Here is an 18,207-nt window from a genome sequence, read left to right as displayed (position 1 = left end):
TAGAGAAAGACAAATATCATATGATATTGCTTATATGTGGAACCTGAAAAAATGATACAAATGAACTTCTATACAAAACAGAAATAAACCCATAGACATAGAAAACAAACTTATGGTTACCAAAGGGACCATAAGTCCTTTTATGAGTTTGGGATTAACATGAGTTAATGAGTTTGGGATTAACATATACACACTACTATATATAAAATAGATAACCTAAAAGGACCTACTATATAGCACAGGGAACTATACCCAATGTTTTGTAATAACCTATAAGGGAAAAGAATCTGAAAAAAAGATATATATGTATGTATAACCGAATTACTTTGCTGCACACCTGAAACTAACACAGCATTGTAGATCAACTATACCTCAATTAAAAAATTATAATAAAATATCTTTCATATAACTTAAAAAAATAAAACTAATAGTGCCCAGAATGTTCTCTCCTCCCCCTCCGCTGGGTGACCACTTCTCATGCTTCAGGCTCAACCATTTTCTGATTGGACCATCGAACATAGGTCCACCTGTTTCATGCCATCCTGTTCTTTTTCTTCCTAACGTTTTAATCACACCTGACCATATCCTTGTTGAGAGGCAGTTTGGTGCAGGAGAGGAGTGCAATGCAGTAGTCACGTGTGCAGGCTCTAGACCTGCAGGGTTCAAACCCTATCTCATCCTGTTTGCTACTTGTGTGATTGTGGCTGCGTTATCAACATTTCTATGCCTTAGTTTTCTCATTTGTAAAATGGGCATAATAACACTAGCTCAGAGGGTTGTGAGGATTAAATGAGTAAATATCATAAAGCATGTCAAACAGTAGTTGGCACATAGCAGGCTCCAATTATTACAGTTTTAACTATGTATTTGTTGAATGGCCTTCTAGACCTGGGGATGGCAGACTGCCTGCCTGCAGGTCAAATCCAGCCACCACTTGCTTTTGCAAAGTGTTATTGGAACACAGCCATTATTATTATTATTGGAACACAGTTCATTTACATATTATCTTTGTTTACGTATAGCACTATCGGGCTGCTAAGGTGTGACCGTGCAGCCTAGAAAGCCTAAATTATTTATTGTCTGTACTTCTAAAGAAGAAGTTCACTCTAGAGTAAGCCCAGAGAGTTAGGACCACATCTGTTTCGTTCATCTGTAGGCTTAGTTCTTAGCACATGATGTGGCACATAGTAGGTGCACAGTGCAGCAGGTTGAGAGGATGAATTGTGTGGTAAGCCAGGATTCCCTCAAAGGAGGTGGGATCCATCCATGATGCAGAACCGTGCACACACTCAGTGACTCCTCTCGGTCACTGCTCTATCCCTTCTCTTTCCCAGCCTCATTAATGCTCTCCTGTCAGGGGATCTTAGGTTTTTTTATTTATTTATTTTTTTGCGGTATGCGGGCCCCTTACTGTTGTGGCCTCTCCCGTTGCGGAGCACAGGCTCCGGACGCGCAGGCTCAGCGGCCATGGCTCACGGGCCCAGCCGCTCTGCGGCATGTGGGATCTTCCCGGACTCTGGGGCACGAACCCGTGTCCCCTGCATCGGCAGGTGGACTCTCAACCACTGCGCCACCAGGGAAACCCGGGGATCTTAGGTTTTAACATCAGATGCCATTTTTACTTTCTCATTAAAACTGCTTTGTGGCTGTAGCTAATAAGCTCAGTGACCTTCAGCAATTCATCTCCAGGGTCTGTGCCTGAGCTGGACTGTCTGGGATGTTTCAGATTTTAAACTGGCCAAGTCATATATTGGTAGGAGCCGTGGAACATACAGTGCTTTATTGCAACTCTGATATGAGCTTTAAATTGCCCCTTAAAGAGCTTGAGTTGCTCCTTTAGAGGCCCAAATACAGCACCAGCCTTTGACCTGTGCTTCTGTTAGTTTCATCAATTACATCAACACCTTTCTTGCAGCTGTGCTTTCAGGGCTGGTCTGCTTTGCCATCCATCATGATATTTTCACGTTTCTATTCTCATACTCTTTAATTATTCCATGGGGGCTTCTAGAGTTTTTAATGATCAAATATACTTGCAGGGAAATCAGATTACCTTTTCATGAGGTGAAGAGACATATGATTACTAACTGAATCATGTGCCACCAGGACCAGCTGTGTCAGCAACAACCCAGTTGGTATGGGGGTGGGGCAGAGACTGGGAAGGTCTTTGTCTCAAGTATTCTCCCACTGATTCCGGAAAGCCTACCGTTGCTGAATAATTCCCCTGTGTTATGCCCTGTCTGCTTCAGGGCTGTTCTTTTTTATCTTATGCAAATATTTCTTTGAGTGATAATAAAGTTTCAAAATTCTGTGCTTCTTTCTTGAGTGATTTGGGCAGGTGAGGGCAGAGCTGTGAGTGTTGGGGGTCCTTAAGGATGGAGACTACTGTTTGGGAGCTCAGGGAGGGAGAAAAAAGGGTGGGAGATGGTTCTACAGCTTTTTTTCCCCCTACTTTTCTACCAGGGTCAGCCTGGTTGTGTAACCATAGTGGGCTGGTGGTGTTTTTAGGAGTTGAGGACCCAGATACGTGTTTGTGCCAGTCACTCAGGAAGTTCAAGCAGCCACTTTAGCCTTGAGATGGCTTTTGTGTCTCTCAGTCTCCTCTCACCTAGCATACCAGGTGAGCTGAAGGTTGGCCGAAGAATTTCCACCTGTTATTTCCCAGGTCACCAAGCAAGAGACCTCATCTCCCTCTAGGAAGGCAGACAGAACTTTGACCTTCTCTGTTGGTTTATCCTTTGCTTCTCAACTTTGGCAAGGATGCTAGATCTCCCCGAGTCGATGGGGGTGGGTGAGGTGACAGTATTACAGTCTCAACTTGAAAACCTTCATTAACCAAACTCAGAGCACTTAAAGTGTTTGCAGACACCACCTAGTTACTTCATATAAGTGAGTCCACCCAAACCTTCAGTGCATCAGTTTATCTTTACGAGCATTAAGGTAGTATTTACTTCATACTGGGATTGTGTAAATTAAGTTAATAGTAAGGGCTTAGAACAGTCTTTGGCTCATAGTAAATCTTCAACAAATGTTAACAATACTAACAGTATTACTGTATCTGTTATATAATTTGATATCATGCTTTTCATTTTGTTATGGACATTTCTCCAAGTACTCACATTTTGGTAGTTATAATATTTGTTTCAGTTGACTATTTTTAGTCAGATTTCTCATTATTCTATGTAAAATTTAGAAAAGTTAGAAAATTTATTATTTTAACATAAATCATTAAAGAGATTTTAAAATATTTCAGCGTGTTAGATTTTTAGCAGTAAAATTACTGGGTGAAAAAAATACAAAAAACCAAAAATGTTGTAAAATTGGGTGACAAAATGCTTTTCTTGTATTCTTAATGTGCATTTAATTTATTGTGGCTGTATGACATCATTCCAAAGTTTATGAGTTTTATTTCTTTCTGGGACTTAGATATTTATGTTTGCTCATTTTTCTACTGTTTGTCTTTTTCTTGACTTAGAGAAATGCTATATATATAATAAATTTTATGTATTCATGTTTTATACATTTTAATTTTTTGCAGTTATTTTCTCTTCATCTTTCTCTAATATTTTAATGTTGCTTACAGAATCTTTTATCAAGTTTTAAGTTTCTATGTGAGCAAATAAGCCAGTCTTTTCCTTTATAGTTTCTGGGGCTTGTATGTTTCTTTACTCTGCCAAGGTCATAAAAGCAGTGGTCTAGAGTTTCTGCTACTGTTTTTATGACTCATTTGAATTTTGTGCTTGACTAATGTGGGGTAGGTATATTTTAATTTTTTCACAAATGGATATTTGATTTCTGCAATAACAGTTACTGAATTGTCTGTTTCATCTCCATTGATCTGAAGAGCCACCTATATCTGATACGAAATTCCTGTTAGTACATGGATCTGCTCCTGATCTCTCTGTTTAGTTTTATTATATATTTGTTTATTGCTCTCCTAGAGTTACACAGTTGTATTTGCTATAACTTTCTTAGCACATTTGATAAGGAAAGTGCCTTCATTGTTTTTAAAAACTATTTTCTTGGAAATTCTTGGGTGTCTTGACATGAATTTTAGTATTACCTTGACTTAATTAATAGATTCTTGGCATTTTGATTGGAATTACTTTGAATTTATAGATAATGTTTTAAACTAAAATCTTAACAGTATTAAATCTTTTCGTTCAGGATCATTGTAATTCTTTTCTCTAATAAAAAAATTTCTAGTTTAATCATTTTTGTCTTATATGTTTCCTGATAAATTTATTCCTAGATATCTGACAGTTTGGTTTGCTTCTGGGAATGGAATCTTTCTCCGTGAAATTTCTAATTACCTTTCTAGTGACTTTGTTGGCCTTGGATTATGGCCACTTTCTGAAATTCCTTTGGTTCTGATGATTGTAATTAATTCTAATATTAGTTGATTTCACTGGATTTTGTAAGTTGATGAACACATGGTCGTAGTTATGACATCCCTTTTTCCAATACTAATAGTTCTTTTCTCCCCTGATTCTTCTTGCGTGGGCAAGGACTTCCAGTACAGTATTGAATAGTAGGGCCAACAGTGGGCATCTTTCTCTGACTCCTGGTTTAATTAGATTTTCTCTAACATCTTTATCATTAAGTATGATGTTAGTAGAAGGTTTCTGGTTGAAATTTTTATGAAGTTAAAAAACCTTGTTATGTCAAGTTAATTAAAAGTTTTAATGGGAATATGTGTTTAAATTTATTAATTTTTCATTTATTGAGATGATTTATTTTTGTAGCTTGTTAACGTGGTAAATTACATCAGCAGACAATGTTGAACCTAGAATAAGCCTTTCTTAATGTTGTTCAGGACACTCTTGGATTTGATTTGCCAGAATTTAGGATTGTTGCATTTGTACTCAGTTTTGAGATAGTTCTCTAGGATGTCGTATTAGTTTTTTAGGGCTTCTGTAACAAATTACTCTTTCAAATAAGGTCACATTCACAGGTTCAGGGGATTAGGAATGGACATATCTTTTTGGGAGCTACCATTCAACCCACTACAAATGTGTTATTAGTTCAGACTTCTGAGCACATGGTGGGATTGCATTTCTTAGATCCCTTGGTACTGGGTCCAGCCATGTTAGTAGTTTGGACCAATGAGTTGGAAATGGAACTAATGTCACAATTCCGGGCCAAGTATTTTATCATTACAGCAAGATGTCCAGGGCTATTTTTTCTCCCTTTAACTTAGTGACCAGAACAATCAAGACCAGCCTGTGCACAAGGCCAGCTTGCGTAACTGTGATGAGCATAGCGTACTGCTAATCAGCAATGGACAGGGAGCATGAGGGAGAAGATAAATGATACTTGTTTAAATGAAACATTGGCAAGTTTCATCTGTAAGGACTAGATAGTAAATATTTTAGACTTTGCTGGCCAAAAGGTGAAATCAAGGGTATTATGTAAGTACTCAGAAAACAAAAGAGAACAAATTTCCACATAGTTCTGTTGATGAAATCCAAAACATAATTATTAATAGTAATAATAGAGTATAATTTTTTGTTATACAAGTGTCCTAATGAGAAGAATGGAATTCTTTTTAGGGAGGTAATATTTCACTTAATTGGAGCTCAAAAGTAATGTTTCCTGTGATCAGTTACAAATGTTTATTTGTTAATGCTGATCTGCAGTAAGGCTTTGTGTATTTCACTTTTAAAAATGTCTTTTCACACAGATAGGGACTGCCAAATACTGGTAGCTATCCATGAGCATAGGCTTTGAATTGAGCATATTCATTGCTTTGAAGGCAGATAAATTAGGAAGCTCCCCTCTCCTAGGAGCTCACAGTCTAGAAGGGAGACAGACATGTAATATCTGCAATAGTAGAGGTACAGAATGCGATCCTCATCTTTCAAGGCAGTACGTTCCTCTAAGACATTTTTCTTGTTCTTAGGCCCCAACTCTGATGTGTGCACCTAGCTCTTCATTTATATCTTTATTATTGTCTAAGTAGATTGCTTTTTAATGTTTATGTGGCATAACCCAGAACATGGTGTTTAAGAGCACAGACTGTGTTTCACTCTTGTCTCTGACAGCAATTTGCTGTGTGACCTCAGGCATGTTACTCTACCTCTCTGTGCTTCAGTTTCCATATATGTACAGCCCATATGGCTGTAATGAGAAGTGAATTAATTTTTGTATATATTTCACATAGGTACTGTTTTGCCTTGTAATGTTAGGTTGAACTCATTAAGAAACATGATCAAGTCTGTAGCAAAATTAAATTTCCAACCTCTAAAAAAGGTAAAAGCCATTTTTAGCTGTGGACCATACAAAAACAGTAAAAGACCAGGTTGGGTGTATAGGGTGTAGTTTGCTGACTCCTAGTCACTGAGATGTTGGGATTGTGTTTTACTGAGGTTTGTATCTGTCTCTAGCTCTAGCTCTATTTATATCTCTGTGTGTATACGTGCTTTCTTGTTGGAATTTGGTAGCAGAGTTAACTTTGAAGAAATAATTGGGAATTTGGGGATCTTTCTATACTTTGCAAATCTATAACATTGTTTATGAACATCTAAGGCTGGAATATATTTTAAAGTATATCTTTGACTGCTCTTTCAAATTCTTTCATAGTGTTTGGACTAAGAAAATTTTTCTACTTCTTAACTTCCATAATTTTTTTTTCTAGAACTATGTTATCTATTACAGTTGTCAGCAGCCATATGTGATTATTTAAATTTAAGTTAATTAAAATGAAATAAAATTTAAAAATTTAGCTCCTTAGTGGTACTAACCATATATCAGTTGCTCAAGAGTTGTACATGGCCAATGGCTAACATATTTGACGGTGTGGATACAAAATATTTCCATCCTTGTAGAAAGTCCTATTGGACAGTATTAGAAAATTATAATTTTAATTGCATATTCCAGTTTGGGGCATATTATTATAAACAGTCTTTAAAAAAATAACTCCAGATAAAGAGATTCAACTTATGTTCTTCTTTGCATTCCTAATGTTTAGTTACATCTTCTCTCTCCCTTTTTTGCCAGTTAGAAATTAGAAATGCCAGAAGTTCTTCTCTTTTATTGGTCTTCTCAAAGAATGTTGGTTTTATTGACTAAGTCTACTATTTAAAACATATAACTTTACATTCTAAGGTTAATAACCAACCCATTTTTACTTTTTGGAGTGTATTATTTTTGGGTTCTTTTCATCTAGTTTCTTGAGTCAAGTGCTTAGTTCATTTCCCTTCAGTCTTACCTGGTTTCTAATAAATACTAGATTTTTAAGCTAGAAATATTTCTTAATGTATATGGCTGCATCCCATGGCTCTTGATATGTGGTGTTTCATTTTCGTTCATCTCTAAATAGATTATAATGTCAGTTTGACAGCCTTCTTAACCAAGAATTATTTAAAAGTGTTTAAAAATTCTAAGAAAGATTTGTTGTTAATATGTAATTGTATTGCTTTCTGGTTAGGCAAAGTAGATTGTATAAATTTCAGTTTGGGGACTTTTTTTCCCTAGTGGCTTAGTCATTATCTATTGTTGTGTCACAAATTACCCCCAATACTTAGTAGCTTAAAACAACAAATATTTATTTTCTCAGAGTTTCTGAGGGTCAGGAATCTAGAAACAGCTTACCTGGGTGGTTCTGTCTCAGGACCTCTCATGAGGTTTCAAAGCTGTTGGTAGGACTCTAGGCATCTGAAGATTCAACTGGGGATGGGGGAGCAGCTCCCATCGTTTGCTCACATGGCTGTTGGCAGGAGGCCTCAGTTCCTCACCAGGTGGGCTTCACCATATAGCAGCTGGCTTCTCCTAGAAGGAGTGTTCAGAGATAGAGTGAAAGCAACACCAGACAGCCTCTTATGACCTAGTCTCTTGAGTCATACACCATTACATCTTACTGTGTTCATCAGAAAGGAATCAATAAGTCCAGTCTGTACTCAATGGGAGGGGACTGCACAAGGATGAGATTACTGGGAGATGAAGATCACCGGGAGCCATACTGGAGGCTGCCTGCCACAGTCAGGTTTTTTTTGGTACTGGTTCATGTGGTTTAAAAAGAATGTTTCTGTCTCTGTTCGCTGGAATGTGTGCCATGTAGGTCTACTGGATATTACTTGTCATTTGTGTGAAGTCCTCAGAATTATTTCTCATTTTTGCTTGCTTCATCAGTTGGTTTTGGTCTGGGATAAGGGTCTATCTATATGACTATTCCATGTGCACTTGAAAAGATTGTGCATTCTACAGTTGCTGGGTGGGATGTTCTAGAAATGTCAGTGAGGTTGAGTTGTTAGCTGGTGTTATTCAAGTCTTTTATATCCTTAGTGTTTTTCTGTCCATTTTTTCCATCAGTTGCTGAGAGGGGAATGACAAAATCTCCAACTGTGATTGTGGATTTATTTCTCCCTCTGGTGAGGCACTTCCCCGTGAAGTAGTTTTTCTAGCACCCTAGAAGACACCCACCAATGTCTTCTCTGCCATCCAGTGAGCCACAATTGTGCCCTTTCTAACATGGTCAGATCCCAGCTCTGAGGTGAGCTGAGAGATGCTCTGTCTCAACTCTGGAGGTGGTGGCTTCTCCCTCTCTCTGCTAGTCCTATATTTTTTAAAGTTCTTTTCCCTTCTTATTAGCTGGTCTCTTGTAAATCTAATCCCCTTTTATAGTTAGTACTCCTTTACATTAACCTTTTACTGTTCAAATTACTGTATGGTTTCTCTCTCCTGATTATACTCAGACCACTGAATCTCTGATCATTGCAAAACAGATCTCTGGCAGTGTGAAAAGGGAAGAGAAAATGACAAGTGCATGGAATGGGAAGAAAACAAAGAACTGGCCTCTTTATTTCTCAAAGTCAGTTTCTGAATTTAGGTCATTTATCACAGGCTACTGTTAGTCATGTTTATTGATTTCAGATCTGCAGTCGAAACCAAAACAAAGGGCCAGCCAAAGATCTGCGCCTGGATTCCACTTCCACTCTCTATCTTTTCCCAGGCTGCTGTTATTACTCTCCAATTTCTGTCTCCTAAATTTCTGTCTTTAGCTCTGATTATTCTTCTGGGTCTCTGCCCCACATCACCAGTCTCCTCTTGGAAACGTGAAAGTCGAATGCAAAACCATGGTCTGGATTCAAGTCTCACCTCTGCCATTCACTCCCTACATGGTGTTGGCCTCAATTCTTCGGTCTGTAAAAGGGGGATAATATACCTGTCTCATGGAGCTTCCATGACAGTTACATAAGGTGCATAAAGGGCTTACAATGCTGTTGACCCATGGCAAGCTCTGAATAAATGAGATTCTTTTAATCCTGGACATTTTTCATCTAAAATCAGAAGTCATCATATTTACCCTCCTTGAATTTGCAGTGTTTTTGATTAATGTCCCCAGTCATTTGGACCTAAAAAAAAATACAGTGTCTGTTTTCTGTCTCTGTCCTCCCTATCCAATTAGCCTCTGAGCCAAAACATTCTTTTCAGCACCTCTTACATGCCTCCTTCCTTACTGTTCCCCTCCTTCGCCAACCTGGCTTATGCCTGATCTGTTTTAGTGGACTTAGGCTGGTCACCCACCTTGTATTTCACCACCCTCTCTGCATTTTGCACAATGCAGGGACATTAATCTTTCTAAATCATCCCTTGCTCAGCCATCTCTGTTGTCTCCCAGTTGCCTCAAGGACATGATCTAGGCTCTTTTAAGCATGGCATCCACAATCCTGATTCATTCTCTTTCTCTACTTGTATTTCTAGTTACATCTCTACCTAACTCTTCTACTCCGGTTAGAAGTTCTGCTTTCTGTATATCTGTGAAGGCCCGGTGGTTTCTTTTTCTTAAACTCTTTCCTCTTTCTTCAAGACAGCTGGAAAGTCCTCTTGCTACTCCCTCTTTCCAGCTCCTTCCCTTTCCTATTCCTGCCCATTCTGTCCTATTCAGCCACAGCCTACCAACCTCCTGAGCACCTGGGAGGAGAAACATTGTTCATCCACTGTGGTGATTTCTGCTGATACACTTTTACACAGCTGTCGATTTTCCTGACAAGTTTCACAGGCATTCAGCAAAGATTTGCAGACCTTTGACAGCAGAAAGTTTTTCAACTTTATGTCTTCCACAGAGCCTCACTCATTTCTGGTGTGCTGTACAAATTAGGTTGAATTAAAATGTTCTCTACATCACAGGGTCTGCAGTTTGGGAGGCTGCATCCACTCCTGACTATCTGACCATGGGGGAGTTAGCTTAATCACTCTGTGTCTTGGTTTCCCCTTTGGTAAAATGGAGATAATAGTACCTCCTTCACAGGGTGGTTGTGAAAATTAAATGTAGCAAAAATTCTAAAGCACTTAGAAAGTGCCTGAGTAAGAGCTCAGTAAATGTTGGTTGCCTTTATTATGATTGCTGCTGAGTTGCAGGGCCAGAACTCACGCCAGGTCTGTATGAACCTGAAGGATGTGGTCTTTTAATCCTCTCAGACTCACCACACTACTAGACTTGCATTCGGAGTGTTGGGTTCAAGCCACCTTGCTGTGTGACTCTGGGCAAGTCACTTCACCTCTCTGGGTCTCATTTTCTCACGTGTGTAATGAGGAAGGGTGGGTTGGGCACCATGTATTCTCATGATACTTCCACCTTCAGCACCCACTGTTCCCATGAGTGTGACCAGAGGGTTTCTGAAATGTCCAAATAGGCCACTAAAATGTGTGATTCCTTGTGAGTCTTCATTGTCACCTGTTAAGGGTGGAGACAAGAAGCAGGAGTTGTCCGTGAGTCCTCAGTGCTGGCCAAGAGTGAGGGGGCTCTGTCCATGGGTCATTACGGGGGACACAGCAGAATTCCATTATCCAACTCCAATCCTCTGAATTGATGCTCCGCAGGTTACTTCCTGGTAGTATTTTAATTTCTCCAATAAAGTCTAACAATGAAAAAAAAATCACATTGATTTTTAATCATTTGATTGAAACACTGTTTCCCTCAGTATTTGTTTATTAGTAATTCAATAATTTGCTGTCCTTTAAGCAATAGCACTTTTGATAATTTTGTATGAAAATGTAAAACTGGGAAAATTGTGCCTGTCTGTTTTCCCCTTTGTGAATTAGGAAAAGTTTGCTGACGTTAGAAGCATTTTAGTCTGAATCACAGAATACCTGGGCTCTAAAAGGCAAAATTTGACAGTCACCGGTATGGCTATAGATTAAAAAAAAAAAGGAATTCTTAACTGCAGAGAACATATTTAAAGCTATGAGGTAAAATGAAATGGTATCAAAGAATTTTGGACTTGTGGCAGCAGAGTCCTTTAAATTTCTAAAGAGACATTTGGAAAATTGCATCTAGAGGGCTATATATTTGCATCCAATAATCCATTTACTTAAGTTTTACATGTAGATGGTTACCATTTGTAAACATGAAAATTATCATTTGCAAATGAGGAGCAATTCCAAGGGCCAGAATCTTTTTTTTGCGGTACGCGGGCCCCTCACTGCTGTGGCCTCTCCCGTTGCGGAGCACAGGCTCCGGACGCGCAGGCCCAGCGGCCATGGCTCACGGGCCCAGCCGCTCCGCGGCATGTGGGATCTTCCCGGACCGGGGCACGAACCCGCGTCCCCTGCACCGGCAGGCGGACTCTCAACCACTGCGCCACCAGGGAAGCCCCAAGGGCCAGAATCTTGAGCAGTGTTACTCAATAACATAAATGGCAGACAGGAGGAGAGGGCCCTGGGTTCCTGCTGGCTGTGAATGCATCGCAGTTAAAAGCACACTTGGTCATTGTCTCAGAATAGGTAAGGCCTGGGGTAAATCCTGTCTCCATCAGGCCTTTGAATCTGCTCTTAGTCTGACTTCCCATGTTGATCTTTACCTTCCGAAAGGAATAGGAAGGTACCTGTAGTGATTTTGATTAATAAAATAACACCAGATAACTTCACAAATTAAGTTTTATTAGAAGCTTATAGATTTTCATAGAGAAGTCTAATTATTTTGGAAATCCAAATCAGACTTCATAATTCTTGTTATAAATGGCTTCTGTGCTCAGGACCGAGTATGATGCTGACAACCGGCTTTAGAAAAGTCTTTAAGTTATATTGAGATTCAGCCAAAAATGGGGTGCTCCAATCAAAATCTCTGCAGGTTGCATTTGTTTACTGGACTAGGGCAAGTCTCCTTGACAGTGCGGGGCAGCTGGGGCATCGACCACCATGATGAGCCCTTCACTTCCACCCAAAGACTAGACCAAAACCAGCAGAGGGGAGAGAATAAACCGGGCTCCCGGAAAAATTCTTTCCTGTACAGCTTTTCATGTGTTATCATTGAATTTATACCTGTGGAGATTCAAGTTATGGATATAAATGGCAAGATTTTTAGAAAGTCTTTCTAAAACCATGATGAGCCAGGAGAAGAAAGCTTCTCTAGGAGCCGTTTGAAGTTCTGAAGTATGGGTGTATTGATCATAATTATGAAATTCAGGCATACAAGTTATCAAAGATGGCTTTTGAATTATGACTTAAGCTCATTAAACAGATCAAGTCAAATCTGCACTGATGAAAACACATAAAACACTCATAAAATGCAATCTGGATGCCAGGACTTATTCGATGAATGGCTCCCCTGAGGGAGACGCTTGGGCTCCAGGAATCTCATGTTCAGCCCTGTCCTGTGACATTTTCATCAGTCAGCTGTGTCGCATGAGAGGTCATTACTTTCTCACTACTCAGTTTCTTGGCCCATTCATTACTCAGCTGGGCACTGGAGATGCAGAGTCGAGCAAAATGCGACTCCTGCCCTCCAGTAACACATGTCTAGTGGGGAAGATGGGTATGGAGACAAATCACTAGAACACAGGGCAATAAATACTGAAATGGAGATGTGTCCAAGAGCCAGTGGAGTATAGAGAAGAGAGTGAATCAGAGCGGACTTCCCAGAGGAGGTGGCACTTAGGAGGTGACATTAAATCAGTGATTGCCTAGGGACTTTTACGAAGTTAGTTGAAAGTTAAGTAAAAGATATGTAGAGTTACAGAATCATCTGAATTTATAGAATCATCACTTTAGAGGTTATTTCTTCATTTTATAAATGGGAAAAGTGGCTCACAGAATAATTTATCCAAGGTCACACAGGCAGTCAGTCTCAAACCCCAAATCTGGTCCTTCTCTCCATACTCTGTGCTTAGGAGTCCAATAAAGTAGGACCTTTTCTTCTCAACTGTTCTACTTTATTAAACTTTTTTTTTGAAAGAAAGAATTGATTTAAATTCAGTAAGTTGGCATCATGGAGAGACACCAAAAAGAAAACAAATGCAGTCTTGGGTTATATGTTAGTTTCCTATTGCTGCTGTAACAAATTATGACAAACTTGGTGGATTAAAACAATAAGAACTTATTTTCCCGTGGTTCTGGACGCCAAAAGTCTGAAATTGGTATCACTGGGCTGAAGTCAAGGTGTCTGCAAGGCCAGGCTCCCTCCGAAAGCTCTAGGCTCTTACTACTTCTAACTTTTTGGTGACTGTCCTCATTCCTTGGGCAGGGGATGGGGACTGAACTCTAGCAACTTTGGGATGCCAAGGGATTCACTCACTCTGGGAGAATTTGGGGGCATCAAAGATTTTTTTGGGGAAAAAAGACAGGATTCAATATATTTTCCACAAAAGTCTGTGTGACCATGTAAATAAATGTAATCACTGAGGAAATGACTGATACAAAAAGTATTAAGTATATTTGGGAGTGCTTCTTTACTAAGAATTGTCTGTTGTCAAAATGATTTTTCTAGTATCCCTGGAGGACTTTTAAAAGATGCTTTCCTGAGGCCATAAACAATTTCAGATTGAAAAACCATAGAAAAATTATTTAAAACAATATAGGCATACCTTGGAGATATTGTGGGTTTGGTTCCACACGACCACAATAAAGCAAGTATCACAGTAAAGCTAGTTCACATGAATATTTTGGTTTGTAAAAGTTATTTTTACACTATACAGTAGTCTGTTAATTGTGCAATAGCGTCCTGTTTAAAAAAAAATGTACATACCTTGATTTAAAAATATTTTATTGCTAAAAAAATACCATCATCTTACAATGCGGGGTTGCCACAAACCTTCAATTTGTTTTAAAAAATGGATTTGCAAAGCATAGTAAATCAAAGTGCAATAAAATGAGGTATGCCTGTATATATTTAGATATAAAAATATATAACTATATATAACTTCATATATAAAAGCTATACGTGTATACACATTTGTTGTTCCAAAAGAGCCCAAATGTAGTCTTCTGTATGGAAAGCCTCACTGCTGAGTTCTGTCTTCTCCAAATAAAATGACTAACGCGCCATATGCCTGGTGCTCAGTAGGTCACAGTGTCCCTTGAAGCAATGCTTTGGAAAATCTCTGTGTTGTCCTTCAGGCCACACATCTGGCGGATAACGGGGAGGTGAGAGGACTTGTATCTTGGCTAAGAGACGGTTACCAAGTGTCCCCGGTCCTGGTCTAGAGGTCAGTGTCCTGACTACAGTGTATAATGTAGTTGTATCTAGTTAGGCTCGAATTTCAGCTGTAGAAAGGTGAACAGTGAGGATCAGCTGTCAGCAGTGGGTAGACAACCTACTAGGATCATCCAGGTCCCCGGTAATGCTCTAGCAGCATTACGGTATCTGTACAGGAGTCAGCCATGCCTTGGGAAGGCACAATTCCTGAGCCCAAGGGGTGCAATTCACTTATTTGGTGAGCTTATAGTGAAGTATACTTACGAACAAGAGCACAAATTATAAATGTCCATCTCAAATTTTTTGTAAGGGTATTTACCCTTACTTGAGCACCCCGCTCAAATAAGACAACATTACCATCACTCCAGCGACTCTTCTGGTGTCCTCCAGTCACTCTCCCCAGTCAGGAGCTCTGCTGACTTTTGACAGTGTAGATTAGAACAGGTTTGCGTGTTTTTGTACATGATGCAAACACGATCAGGCCCTGTGCCCTCTTGGCTGTCAGGCTTCTCTTTTCAGTGGTGTGCATGTGAGATTCATCCAGGTTCCTGTGGCTGTAGTTTGTTCATTCTCACTGCGGGATAGTCATCCATTGGTGAGTACAGCACAGTTTGTTTATCCATTCTGCTATTGATGGAGCAGTCAGTTTCTCTTTTTTATTACTGATGGCTGGGTAGTATCCATTCTGCTCTCTGGGTGGTTTCCAGTTTGGGGATATTATGAAAAGTGCTACTATGTACATTCTTGCACTTGTCTTTGGTGAACATCTGTACACATTTCTGTTGGGTATATACTAGGAGTGAACTTGCTGCCATGGTGTATGACTGTGGTCAACTTTAGTAGATGCTTGGGCCTAAAGTCCATGGGGGTATGAATGAGACCCCTCAGCAACACTGACTGTAAAGGGAGTGAAGATGAAAAGTAACCCACAAGAATGAATTCTTCCCTCCTTTCTTACTGTACACAGGTTTCCATTCCTTCTGCTAACTATCTCTGAGCACTTGCCGTGTGCCCAGGACTCCACATGCCATTATCTTGTTCCTTGTTCAGTCTTCACAATAACCCTATGACTCAGGCACTCTGTCAGATCTCCACTTTATAGATGAGAAAGCTGAGGCTGCTGCTGGTGGTGCCAGATTCAGACTTGGCTGTGAACTCTTATGTGTGTGGTACTGCCTCTCATTCCATCTATGCTCCTTAAAATAATCCATGAGTCTAATTTCTTGAGTGAGTCCAGGGTATATATACCAGTGACTCTCCCTCTTTATATTGTCCTCCCAACAGCCCTAAATGTGTCCGTGTAAAGATGAAATGGAAGTCAGGGTAGGTTTATTTTAATTTAATAACTCATTCAGAATATGTCAGTTTTTAAAAATAAAGAATTAAAACTATGACGTGGGCCCATGGGACTTTTCTTCGCAGCCGTCGGTCTGTTTTCCATTTTAGCCAGCATCCAGTTTTCTGCACATACGCTCTAGGATGATGGATATTAAATTGTCTTGCCAGTTTTATTACTAAGCAGCACATGGGTGAAAGGAAGCCGTCACCTGCCCTCTGCACCTTTCAGCAAACTTGCCTTATGATATTTTGAGCTGGGAAGTGAAAAGATAATTACCTATCTAATAGAGTTTATAAGAATGAGTGCAAATATTTCAGTGGTGCCTGTTTAAAAAATAAGCCACTGAGGAGAGTTCAGGAGTCGGGCAGAAGTCACACTTTTCTTGATACAGTTAAAGTGGAATTATGTGTTAGGCTTGTTTATTAAAAGTTTGCAGGATTTAACAGGTTGTAGTTTTCTGCAATATCTCATACTGCACAATAGTGTCTAGATGTTACTTGCAAGTGAAACATGTAATTGGTGTTTAAAAAAGGCAGTAGGCCCGCATAGCAGAGGGAGATCAGCTCGGTGCTTTGTGACCACCTAGAGGGGTGGGATAGGGACGGTGGGAGGGAGGGAGACGCAAGAGGGAAGAGATATGGGGACATACGTATATGTATAACTGATTCACTTTGTTATAAAGCAGAAGCTAACACACCATTGTAAAGCAATTATACTCCAATAAAGATGTTAAAAATTTTAAAATAAAATAAAATAGACTTTAGAAAGTAAATAAATAAATAAGGCAGTAGGTTCATAGGCAAATCATAGATTAGAATAGCCTAGTTAAGGATCCTAGGAGCCCTGTAAGTGTGGGAAGAGAGACATGGAAGACAGCCAGTAAAGGGTGTGCTAGTTGCTGCCATGAGCATCTGGGGCTTGATTCTGCTGGGCAGTTCTGAGATGGTGTGGAGAACCCCGCATGTCATTATCCTCACGGAGCTCTAGAGCTGAGTTATTTACCAACTCCCAGTCACTGGTTGAGAGTTTTGAGGGGGCATCCTCCAGCGCACCTGACCTTCTCTGTGAGGCAGCCAGAGAAAGCCCTCAGGAGAGGGCTTCGGGTGCTGGCAGTAGGATGCCATGGGATTGGTGTGTACAGGAATGGTCAGGGGAGGGGGCATGGGCAGGATACCCACAGTTCCCCTTGAAAGGCAGACCTGGGCAGATGGACTTGTCTTAGGGCACCCAGTAGCCACAGTTGAGTGGACCAAGGGTGCACCTGACGCAGGAGGAGGCAACATTGCTGGTTCAGAAAATGGGATTCTTTGGGAATTTGAACAAGTGACAGAGAGACACAGTCAGGTGGTGGCGAACAGTGGTCTCCCAGGAGAGTGGGAGCTAGACTGGGGGCCAGAGAAAGACTAAAGGCTAAAGGTGGGGCAACATGGGCAGAGAGGAAGAGCTTTGCTGAGGATGCCAGTGGAGGGGGGAGAGAAGAAGGGAGGGAAGAGGAGGGGAGAGCAGGAGAGCTGAGAGTCCAGGTGGCCTTGGGGGAGCCAGCAGCCTTGAATCCCTACTTGGTGGCTTGGGTCCCTGTGTAGCTTGGTTGTCCTTTGTTTCCTGTCCTTAGAAGCTGGTGAGACCCCCTAGTGTGCCCTGTGTGCACGTCTCCTTTACCTCAGATAGCATGAGAGGGTTTTTGCTCTTTGTAACCAGTCAGTCCCTAACTTAGGCCCAAAGTGTCATGGGTCCTGGCACAAGAGGTGGACTAGAAGTGATGTTTGATCCAGCTCTCAGTGCGTGAAAGGGCATTTTGCAGAAGGAGGAGTGGGGAGGGCATTCCTGGCAGAGGGACTAACACAATAAAAGGTATGAGACTGTGCCTTGGAGGAATGCAGGGAGACATCCGTTTTGGACGTACCTTAGGATCTTAGAGGGATGTGGTATTGGGACCCAGTTGGGAAGAGCCTTGAGGGCCATGTTAGGAGCTTTTCCTGTGCTTAGTAGGCACCAGGGAGATGCTGGAGCTTTTACGGGAGGAGACTACCACAGTGGTTAAGATCAAGGCTTGGGAGTTAAGCAGACTCGAGTTCCACTTTAGGCTTTCCACTAGTTAATAATGTGACCTTGGACACAGTTCTTCATCTCTCAAACCCTCACCTGTAAAACGGGGATTAATAACAGTTTCCTCATCTGTAAAATGGGGATTAATAATAGTGCTTACTTCATAGAGTTCTTGTGAGGCTCATATGTGATTACGCATATAAAATACTCAAACCAGTGCCTGACACCTTGTAAGTGTTCCATAAATGTCATAATTAGATATCATTCTCCAAGCTCTGTGTGGGAGAATTACAGTTGAAAGCGTAGATATTTCAGGGGCAGGTAAAGTAAGTAGGATACTATCATGATTCAGATGAGGGCCTGAACTGTTAGTGTGGATGAGGAGAAGGGAATGGATTTGTTTTAGAATTAT

The sequence above is a fragment of the Globicephala melas genome, chromosome 16 (assembly GCF_963455315.2).
Source record: "Globicephala melas chromosome 16, mGloMel1.2, whole genome shotgun sequence".
In the NCBI taxonomy this organism is placed as follows: Eukaryota; Metazoa; Chordata; class Mammalia; order Artiodactyla; family Delphinidae; genus Globicephala; species Globicephala melas.
This window is presented reverse-complemented; position numbering follows the sequence as displayed.